This window comes from Canis lupus (assembly GCF_048164855.1).
Source record: "Canis lupus baileyi chromosome 16 unlocalized genomic scaffold, mCanLup2.hap1 SUPER_16_unloc_3, whole genome shotgun sequence".
Taxonomy (NCBI): Eukaryota; Metazoa; Chordata; class Mammalia; order Carnivora; family Canidae; genus Canis; species Canis lupus.
The window spans coordinates 1,932,349-1,943,820 of NW_027326430.1; the positions used below are offsets into that span (position 1 = coordinate 1,932,349).

Here is an 11,472-nt window from a genome sequence, read left to right on the forward strand (position 1 = left end):
TTTTTTTTTTCCCAAAATGATATACTGCAACTTAAGAAGATTAAAACAGGGATGCCTGGGTGGCTCAGCAGTTGAGCGCCTGTCTTTGACTCAGGGAAAGTCCCACATCGGGCTCCCTGCATGGAGTCTGCTTTTCCCTCTGCCTATGTCTCTGCCTCTCTCTCTGTATCGCTCATGAATAAATAAATAAAATCCTTTTTAAAAAGATTAAAATAAAACTCTGCCCTCAAGACTTTGAGTTTCCTACCAAGGATTTTTAATACACTAGAGACAGATTCCAGAATTTATATTCAAGTAAGTTGTGTAATGAAAGCATCCTGGCTCTCTTAACTGCATTGGCCCTGATTAATAGCAGGATTTAAACCAAGATTTTTATTGATTAAAAGAAATATTTGAAATTCGAGCACTGATTTTATGTCCTTGGAACACCTAAGATTCAAAAAGTCCCCTTCAAAACGTGGAGGAGGTAAATTTGCTCACATGTTTTTCCTTAGCTTTTTGCATCTCACTGCTCTCTCTCTCTCTCTCTCTCTCTCTCTCTCTTCTTTTCAATGAAATTTAAACTTACATTAAAATTTGAGAAGTACTAAGGGAAAAAATAAACCATAAGTGTCTATCTTCAAAGGACAAAAGGCAATGAAAGTTAAGGAAATAAGATGTGTTTAGTATCCTATTTTATGACAACCAAAAATTATATGAGCAAAATGAAAATGAAATAAGGTATTTTTATGAAAATTGGTTAAAATTTTACATGTGAATTCCAACCTGTTATTAAAATTTTCTGAGCCAGACAGAAAATTCAATGCAGGCAAGGAACAGCACTCAATGACAGTGACATTTCCTGACAGAGCAATTCTTTGCATATCAGCAAGGCTAATTCTATTCAATCTGACAGCACCGGTTTAACCCATTCACCAGAGGAATGGGTTCTTATAAGACCAATGATCTAAGCACTCATTTGGATGCCAATCTAGTTTGGCAATATATATTTAAAATGCACAATTAATTTTCAATTCCTAGTGTATGAATGATTAACATAATATTTCATCAATGCTCTAAAATGGTGTGTGTGTGTGTATGTGAAATTATGAGGTATCTTCATTTGGGAGCCATGTATAAAACTACATTAAACAATTCAGATATTCTCTTGGGCACCTTAAAAAAATGTTATAAGGGTAATAAGCCTTTTCTTTGAGAGAGAGAGAGAGGGTGGGGGAAGAAGAGAATCACAAGCAAGCTCCACACCCAGGGCAGAGCCTGATGTGGGGCTCGATCCCACAACTGTGAGTCATGACCTAAGCAGAAACCAAGAAACAGATATTTAACCAACTGAGCCACCCGGGCACCCCAGGGTAATAAACCTTTTATCTATAAGGCGGTATTTTACTAATCTTGTCCAAAGCATATACTATCAAAAGCTGGTAAGGTTTAGTTAGCAGTATCACATCCATAAGACAATTCCAACTGGAAATTATTCAGGCAAAAATACATTGTGTAATTAAAAACTATCAGGAACGTATATTCAACATGATTATACCAAAAGCTTAACTTTTACCCTTTTTTAGCTCTTCATCAAATCAAACACTAGTCTTCTCTGCACCTAATTTCCTACATAAATGCTCACATCTTCTAAGGATCAAAAATCCAATTCAGTGTTTGTGAAAAGTAGGAGTACTCCAAATTCTGCTCTGCCTTAGAAGTGGGAAAAATTAAAACAGAGCACAAAGGATACATTTTTCTTTAAAGATAAAAGTGGGCAAAGAGAAACACTTAACCCTGAGCATTTCCTTAAGGGTGTTCTTAGTGAAATGCTTTACATAAAATGACTCTTCAACCTCTATCTGCTCAGAAAATGACCTGCAGTATAGCCAGTGGATCCCATATTCATTTTTGATCCAAGTCCACAGCTTAGGCAGGCATCTAGCAAGAGTGTTTTATAGAATTTGGGGGACAGAGATGACTTCCCTCCATGGCATCCCAAGTGTCCCATTTGTTCTGCTTCTTTTTATACCTATTATCATGGACAACAAAAATCCTATGGGAACAGGGTAAATAGGAAGCACTGCTATCATATTCTGAGTTAGTGATAATTAATTAAATTTTCTATAACCACTTCTATACAAGTTTATTTGGATCCATATAAAGATCTCTTGTGGGCAGCCTGGGTGGCTCAGTGGTTTGGCGCTGCCTTTGGCTCAGGGCGTGGTCCTGGAGTCCCAGGATTGAGTTCCACATCAGGCTCCCAGCATGGAGCCTGCTTCTCCCTCTGCCCGTGTCTCTGCTTCTCTCTCTCTGTGTCTCTCATGAACAAATAGATGAAATCTTTAAAAAAAAATCTCTTGTCTGTTTTGGAGGTTTTGTTTTTGGTTTTGTTTTTAATTGAAATATAGTTGACACACAGTGTTACATTAGTTTCAGGTGTGCAGCGTGGTGATTTGATAAGTCTGTATGTTAGCTGTGCTCGCCATAAGCATAGCTACCATCTGTCACCGTATACAACACTACTACATTACCATTGACTGTATTCCCTGTGCTGTACCTTTCATTGTTATGGCTTACTCATTCCATAACTCGAAGCCTGTATCTCCCACTCCCCTTCACCCATTTTGCCCATCTCCACCTCCTCCTGTCCGGCAACCATCAGTTTGTTCCCTGTATGTATAGGCCTGTTTCTGCTGTTTGTTCTTTTGTTTTATAGATTCCACATATAAGTGAAATTGTATGGCATCTGTCTTTCTCTGACTTATTTCAGTTAGCATAATACCCTCTAGGTCCATCCATGTTATTACAATTTTAATATCTCTTGTCTAATGTTTGATTGGGTTAAGAGTTCAAATACCTCAGATTTCAAGAACTTTATAATAGGTTTGTTTCTTCTAGCATTGTTAAACTGACCAAGAAAGTTAATAGTGATTTAAAATGAAGTCTCATCCAATTTTTGCCTTTCTGTCTTTTATTTTAACATGTTAAATTAGCTCTTAATCTAGGCACCTTTTCGTAAAGTATTGTTAACCTTTTGTGGAAACTTTGTGACATAAAGAGGATAGTGTGGGTGATTTCTTAGCAAAATAGTCCTATTAGTCCCAGACAGTAATGGGTCATAGCAAAACTGACACCTGAATTAAGCGATTATGTAAACACTGAGTATTATTAATTCCTTTAATACATTTTTAGATCAGCCTCAGTTAAGAGCATCACATGAACTCTGTGCCTGAGATAGCATGATTTATTCCTGGTAAGGACAGAAGACTCATGAATGAAATGAGAAGATAAAGATATTTTGCCCTGTTGCTATGGAGATGACACAGTGGAGGCTCCTCATTCATAAATATAGGTCACCCAATACAAGAAGGAACTGAGAAAACTTTCCTGGACTAACTTCACTAGTCCTTCAGGCATAGTAAAAGTTAAGTACTGTTAGGAAATCCATAACCAAAACCACCTTGGACACTTAGAAAATTTTTGCCAAACTAGTAGCTACAAATATGAGTAGAGAAATTAAAACCAGCTTAAATAATTACTTAGTATAAATAGTAATGATAAATACAGCAAAAGAGAAATCAGAGTAGAATCCTAGAGACCTATGCTATGGAGATGACACAGTGGGGGTTCCTCATTCATAAATATATGTCTGTCCTTTTCTGTTCTTTTATATGTGAATTTTTGTTTTATGTGCATCTGTTTTATTTTAATTTGTATGGCATATTAATAAATGAGCCAATAAAGAAGAGAACTTACTGTTAGCTCAATATTTCTGTTGATAATAGTTAACAGTATCCATACATTCTAAGAATAAACACAGGTCAGTTTTGCAATAAAATGACAAATTATTCAATATTCACCTTCAAATTATTCACCTTCAATATTAGGTGAATGTGGAGTGAGTGAGTGGTATTGAAGAGCAATACTTCATAATTACTGAGACGAGTTTGTAGTAGTAGCCACAATTCCATTCATTTATGTGACATTTTGTGGTTTTCAAAGATTACTTTCCCATATATTTTTTATTTTATCCTTAAAACAAACTTGTGAAGATAGCATGGCAATTATCATTACTTTTTTTTTTTGAATATCAAACAATAAATGTATCCAGAGATCCTGCAATGATATGGCTGGTGACTAGTAGGTCGAGGATTAGAAGCCAGATGCTTGAATATTAATCTACTGTGCACCAAGTATTCTGAAAAACAGTATATGGTAGTTGTGTCTATCTGTGTGTGTGGTGATAGGAGGGAAATCATATATAAATATTGAAATATAAATATACAATGATGGGTGAATGCAGAAGAGGTTCTCAAATCTATAAGAATCTTCAAGGCAAAAAAAAAAAAAAAAGAATCTTCAAGGCAGGAGTACCTGGGTGACTCAGTCTGTTAAGCATCTAACTTTTGGTTTTGGCTCAGGTTGTGATCTCAGTGTAGTGAGATTGAGCCCCAGGTCAGGCTCTGAACTCAACAGGGAGTCTGCTTGAGATTCTTTCCCTCTGCCCCTCTCCTGTTCAGGTCCTCTCTCTCTCTCTCAAATAAGTAAATAAATGTTTAAGAAAAAACAAAAAAGAAAGAAAGAAAGAAAGAAAGAAAGAAAGAAAGAAAGAAAGAAAGAAAGAAAAAGAATGTTCAAGGAAAAAAGCCCAGAATAAGCATTAGGTACAATTCTAAAGGAAAGATCTTTCCAGCTAGGTTTTGGGGAAAATCATCAACCACAATAAAAGAATCAAAGATCCAAATTAATATATACCAAAGAGAAGATGCATTCTTCAACTGCAAAGATGGTATGGTCTGTAGACCCGGACAAGAGAGGCCTCTCTGCACTGAGCCAGGATTCCATGTGACCCCATAGACAGAAGCCATGCCCTCTCTTCTACTCACGCTCCAAAATTTCTAAAATGGTCCCAAGCAATTGAGGACTTGTTCAGCCCTCTTCCCTGGGTTCAGTTTCCCTGGAATGACTGCTTGCAGTGGGAGAAAGTGTGGACAGATCTCTCATGTATGGATTGAGGTGTTTAGTGCCAGCTGTCTGGTGTAGAGAGATCTGAACGTGGGAAGAAGGCATACAACTCTGAGAGGTCTGGCAATTCTAAATTGCTAAATTGGTTTAAATTGCAAATTGGTTTTTCAGGATAATGTTTTAAAGGTGTATTTGTGAAGGTAGCAGGATTAGTATAGTACTTTAACAATGTGTCAGCTCCGTTTTACACCTAGGTGCTGAGTCATGTGTGGTATTTTAGACCTTCAACTGTAATCTTGCATCAGGGTCTGAAAAGATTAGGGGCACACTCATTCCAAAAGAATCATCTTTAAATAAAAATTATGTAATGAACAAGATTGAATGAAACTTGAAGCAATAGATAGATAGATGGATGTCTCCTTTATAATCTCTCCTTAATGTTCAAAATAAATTCAAGTCTCCAAGTCCAAATACTCAGGTATTTCAACCTACGTTGTGATTATGATTGCTTTAATAAATATTTATTTTTTATAAATCATATGAACGAAGAGATATCAGGAGAGTGAAGCTAGGCAAATAGGTTTGTGATTTCGAATAAGTTTCAATTTTTTGAAATTATTTATTTCAAAATATAAAAAAACTTTAAGTTTATGTCAAAAACACTAGACAGTTTCTGATCTCTGTAGATATTCTTGATTAAACTCTTGAACAGATTCTTTAGAACACTTAGAAAATAAAACAGTAACCAATAATGGTTAGCTAGTATCCTCAGAACAAAAATTATGAGAAATGAAATTAATTTTCCTTTGTCTCAGAGCTTGCTAGAATGGTTCATTTAACATAAATTCAGCAAGGTGGTTAGGATAGTTTTCATAATCTTCCATCATAGATAAATGAAAAAAAAATTATACAGGGTAATAGTAAAGATAAGAGGATTTGTATCTGCTTGAACAACCCAATTAGTAAGTTCATTATTAATGGGTCATTGAACTCAGAGACTTCATCTGATCCACATTTTTCCTGACAGCATTTAAGGAAACATAGACTGCATACCAAGTTTATGGTTGACTCCAAACTAGAAATAATTAGCCAGTCAGTTATATGATTGAAGTCCAGTAAGACCATAATAATGAACTGAAATTACACTCGTGGAATTGAGCTCTGCAACAAGGTGACTGAATGAATGTATCTGAGGTCAGAGACCTAGTTTAAAATTAGTGCTACTTGTGTGCAATTCAATTTTGTCTTTGGACTTTGCCAAATAAACATTATGTTCAGCTAGTATATACTAGCTAGCATTCAGTGTATTTTCAGTCCTGATTCATTTAGGGATTTTTGTTTTTCTAAAGAAGGGAGAAGGGTTGCACACGAGTTCCTGAGGTGGAGGTGATAAAATCAAGGCAGAAAAGCCTCTCTTCTCTAATTGGCTTGTAAGAGCACTTGACTCTCCCCCAGAAAAAATGGGGAGGGAGCAGCTCTATTCAATGAATAGAGCTATATTTTCTTCCTGATTATAAAACTGATATAAGCTAATTAGAAACAATATTCCAAACAATGAAATTAAGTATAAAGTAAAAAAAAAAAAAAAAGAAAGAAAGGAATTCCTGAAATCTCTTCATCCAGAGATACCTACTGATAATGTTTAATGATTAACATTCTGGTCATCTCCTGAGTTTGTTATGAATGTGACCATTTTGTGCCTGCTGTTCAGGCCATTTGTGAGCAAAGCCTTGTGAAACACTGGACAGGACCACTTTCATTTTGGGTCCAGGATACCCAAGTTTACAAAGTACATAAAACACAATGGCACATTTCAGCTAAGTCTGCAGAGCTGTTGCAGCAGGAAACAGCATTTTCCTGGAGGGCAGCAGCGTCAGAGGAATGCTTCACTCAAATGGTGCAGGAAGCAACCTGCAAAATTGCACTGAACCAGGGAGAGGGTAGGTTTGTACCAGGTACTATGGGAGACACTGCTTGGAGTGTGGCTTTATGTTGGGGCTAAAGTCTTGTGGGTCTTTACTGAGGAAGCAGTGTTCGGATATTGAATACTAATATTAATATTGTTTGTATCCAGAGGCTAAGTGAAGCCTGGATTTTATATATATATATATATAATCCTAATACATATATATATATATACACTAGTAAGAACTTGCTTTGGCCTTAAACTCTGATGGGCAATGATTTCCTAGGTAAACCAAGCTAGACCATGTGTGAAGTGCATAAGCTCCTTTTCTTATGCTAAAAACTGACTCTAGCAAAAGGGGTCATGCTAACTTCTTTCCGCCTTCACCCACCTTGGTGCCCACTGTCCTTCTGAAGGAAAAGGACAGTTCTGAAGGGGACAGGAAGAGAGGAAACAGGAGGAAAGTGTATCCTGAAGAGCAGTAGGTTACCAGGTGCCTCTCTTACCATAGCAGCCATCTGAAGGACAAGTTCCTAGAGAGAAAAGCCAACCAGAAAGAGGGAATCAACAGCAGAGTTTACATTGAGGTCTCCAGCCCCTTGTACTAGAGTTCACCAGGCCACCTGGTTTAACCTGCCTTGGTGAGGTGGAAGGGCATAGAAATAGAAGCCCAAACCTTATTAGGCTTCCTTGCTGGGTAACCATTGTAGTTAACAATGCAGATCATCTGTGTCATCTTCACACTATTCGTTTATTTTCATTTTTTTAAAAATGCCATTATAATTCATGCATTAAGTAAATGCTATATACTGACTTCCACAATTTGGAGGATTATTACTCAAGTTTTCTGATGGGATTTTGGAGCCAGAGTTTTAAGTGACTTGCCCAGTCACACAGTGGTGAGGGCCAGAACTGGAATATGAACTCAGGCAGACAGACTCCACAGAGTGGGAGGCTCACTGAGTGTCTTCTCTCCTCCCACCCTCCCAACATTTTTACCAAAGCTCCACTTAAATGCACTACTTGCAATAATAGGGCATTTGTACTTGCTGTACCTAAATTGACTCCTTAGAGAGGGTAGAATAAAATGACTTTGTATTTCTATTTAAACTCTCAAGAACTTCAGATTTTAAGTAAATACACCAAGAGAAAATGATTGTATTTACAATTCAATCATTCTCAGAGAATACTATAATCACATTGACTTACTAACTTCGTGTACTTATATGTGTGTGTGTGTGTATACATGTATATGTGTAGGTGTGCACATATATATTCTAAAGTAGTATTTTTTTTCAATTTGGAAGCAAAAACCTAACTTTACATTATATATAGAATATGTATATATTAACTTTTAAGGCTAAATCCAATTATGTATAATATATAGTATATATGTGTGTGTGCACCTCATATATATATATTTGGCATATATGCATTTACATAGATAGATAGATAGATAGATAGATAGATAGATAGATAGATAATCTTAGAATATTATTTTACCGGAGGATTGGATTTTAACCAAATGTACAGTCAAATGAAGACACAAAATAACTTTTATGGCATGTGTACACATAAAATCTTTAAAATCTTTAAAATCCTGAAGTTTGAAAATAATTTATATAATTTAATCTATTCATTAAACTCTATTTTCAGACTAATTCATTCCTTCAAGTCCACCAACATTTTCCAAAGTTTAAAAATGTTCTCTGACGTGGGATGCCTGAGTGGCTCAGGGGTTAAGCATCTGTCTTCGGCTCAGCAAGTCCCACATCAGGCTCCTTGCAAGAAGCCTGCTTCTCCCTCTACCTATGTCTCTGCCTCTCTCTCTGTAAGTCTCTCATGAATAAATAAATAAAATCTTTAAAAAAATGTTCACTGATACCGGGGTAGCTGGCATCTTATCTTTGCTTTGAAAATATAGTTGATCATTCAAAAGAGTATCTTCCACAATTATAGAAATAAATAGAAACCAAAGTAAAACTTAGAAGAGATGTTTTCTCACCATTCTCTCCTGCTTTGAGTGTTTAATGGAATCTGGAGGTCCCATAAATCTGGCCATTGACAAAGGGTAGAAGGGGTAGAAAGGTAGAAATGGGTACAAGTTTTTCTTTATCTGAGCCCTGATGTTATTTCTCATGTAAAATGCCCGAACAGATGGGAGAATGACCCATTCTCCCTATGTGTTATGGATATTGATTGTTTTCTTTTAAAAAATGGAAGGTTAATACTCCTGCTGAGTCCACAGTACAAATTCTGCTGAGAAGTGAAATTCATTTTCAGTTGCTCAGAATTGGAAACAAAATTCTTGCCAAGGTGTTTTTTAGGCCTTTACAAGTAAAATCAAGGTGTAGTTCAAACTGAACCAGATGTGTGGATCTTTACAGATTACATGAGCATTATCAATGGTTTACCCAAGGAATGTGGTGACTGGTCATTTCCTATATTCAATTTAAAAGTTTTCATTTTGAAGGTTAGAATATAAGGATCACAGTTTTAAAAGAAAATGGTATTGGGGTAATTGGGTGGTTAAGTAACTGACTCTTGATTTTGGCTCAGGTCAAGGTCCTGAGATCAAGCCCCATCTTGGGTTCCAGGGCTCTAGGCTGGGCATGAAACCTACTTGGGATTCTCTCCCTCTACGCCCCTCCCTGAAAGAAAGAAAGAAAGAAAGAAAGAAAGAAAGAAAGAAAGAAAGAAAGAAAGAAAGAAAGAAAGAATTGTATTTTTCTGGTAAATTAGTATTACTCTGGCAAATATATTTTTTAAAGATTTTATTTATTTATTCATGAGAGACATAGAGAGAGAGCGAGGCAGAGACATAGGCAGAGGAAGAAGCAGGCTTCGTGCAAGGAGCCTGATGTGGGACTTGATCCTGGATCCTGGGATCATGCCCTGAGCTGAAGGCAGATGCTCAACACTCAGGCGCCCAGTTGACCCTAATCTTGCAAATATTGATAATAAAATGAAGCTCTTCATCTTTTGTTTACCAAAGAATATACTTCATGAAAGTCAGAAGCATGAAATAGTATCCCTTTATGGTTAACTTTTGCTTTCTTTGCATATGTTAATAGTAAGGAGAATAAGAGGAATAATGGTATTTGAAGGTAAACACTTAATTTTCATAAGTAATTTAATTCGCTTCATGCAACAGATTTTTCTGCTAGACATAACTTATTTGAGTCATTTGTTTTAATCCCATGATAATGAATTATGCATTGGTGACAAACTGAAGTTGTAAAAGACCATGTGTATAACTCTCCCTAGAAAAATGAGTTGCTCCAGACTCCACTCCCTGACCACTGCAAACTATTACATTCTCCCCTTAGCAACCAGTATCCCATTCTTCTACTTCACCCAGGCCAGAAATGACTGAGGCAAGATTTGGACTAGTTCGCCTTTCAAAAAATACTCACCTCTCTGCCTATGAAAAGAAGAACCTGGCCCAGCCTTTTAAAATTGTGGCAAATTTGTAAATAAAAGTACAGTCAATTCTGTTAAAAATCTACTACAAAAGGATGTGGAAGATGTTGGAGTAGAAGAAACTCGTTTTAACTTAGAATTTACTATTTATTTATTCTTAAGTCTATTACAGACTTAAGAATCTATGCACTATCCCACTTTTTGCTCTAAAGCTATCCTGTGTTAGAAATATCTCAATTGCCTGTTTCATATACAAGCAATCCTAGATAGAGAAATTAAATAATTTGCTCAAGGCAAACAGCTGTTCAACCCCAGGGCAATTTGATTCCTAACGCTGTGCTCTTTCTGAACTTTTATGCAGTCTAATTTACTATGAAGATGGTTCGTGGTCCTTTTAAATAATCAGGATCAACAATGATGCTCAGAGCCATAGATTTGCTTCTGAATTTAACAAGTATAAGTGTATACTTCTCCTGAGTATAAACATCAATCCTAACCATTAAGAATTAGAGTCGGTTCCTCCTACGAAAACAAAGTCCACTTTTGGTAGTGATACTGGTTCAAATGTCTAGATGTGTTTCTCATTTTATTCATAATTAGCCTGGTTTTCTAACCTGTGTATTAAAGATGAAGTTAGTTAAATCATAGGGAAAAAATACGATGGGCCTATGTAACTGGCTAAATTATTCTCCTTTTAGTTCTCCAAAGACCAGATTCCCTTCCATGCCTCCCAGGGGACAACAATGGGGATGTTGTCACTGCTTAGCAACATGGGAGAGTGCATTATTACACTGGGTAGAGTCAGTATGAAAGAATGTTTTCATTTCATACCTAATGTTCATGCCATGTACAGTTTTGTTGCTATTGTTTGTTTTGTTTTTCAAACACAGTTTTTTAATCCAATGTTTCTCAAAGTATGATCCGCAGACTACCAGAATCAGAATACTACTGTCTTAATTAATGTAGCATTGCTATTACTATACATAAAAGAATTAAAATGGTCTACTTAAGACAGGTAGTGATATTTAAGATTTCTTTCATTAAAATGTGTTAATTTTCATTTGGAAATATGTCCTCCCATTAAACTTGCAGATGAATTTTTAAATAAGCCATTCCATTAATATTTTGTCTCTCCAAAACACTTCTTTTTTTTTTTAATTTTCTTTCTCATATCCCTCCTGCTCTTCTCTCTCTCC

At 36.1% G+C, this 11,472-nt stretch overlaps 1 long non-coding RNA gene across 3 annotated transcripts in view; it reads right to left on the reverse strand.

Moving 5' to 3' along the window:
* LOC140629565 (uncharacterized) overlaps positions 1-11,004 on the reverse strand; it is a 34,414-nt gene extending 23,410 nt beyond the window's left edge. For all 3 annotated transcript variants that reach the window (XR_012027418.1, XR_012027419.1, XR_012027420.1), the window contains exons 1-2: positions 10,270-11,004; positions 7,245-7,386 (exon numbers count right to left, since the gene is read on the reverse strand). This is a non-coding gene — a long non-coding RNA (uncharacterized lncRNA). The remainder of the gene's footprint in view (positions 1-7,244; positions 7,387-10,269) is intronic.
* Positions 11,005-11,472: the final 468 nt, after the last annotated feature.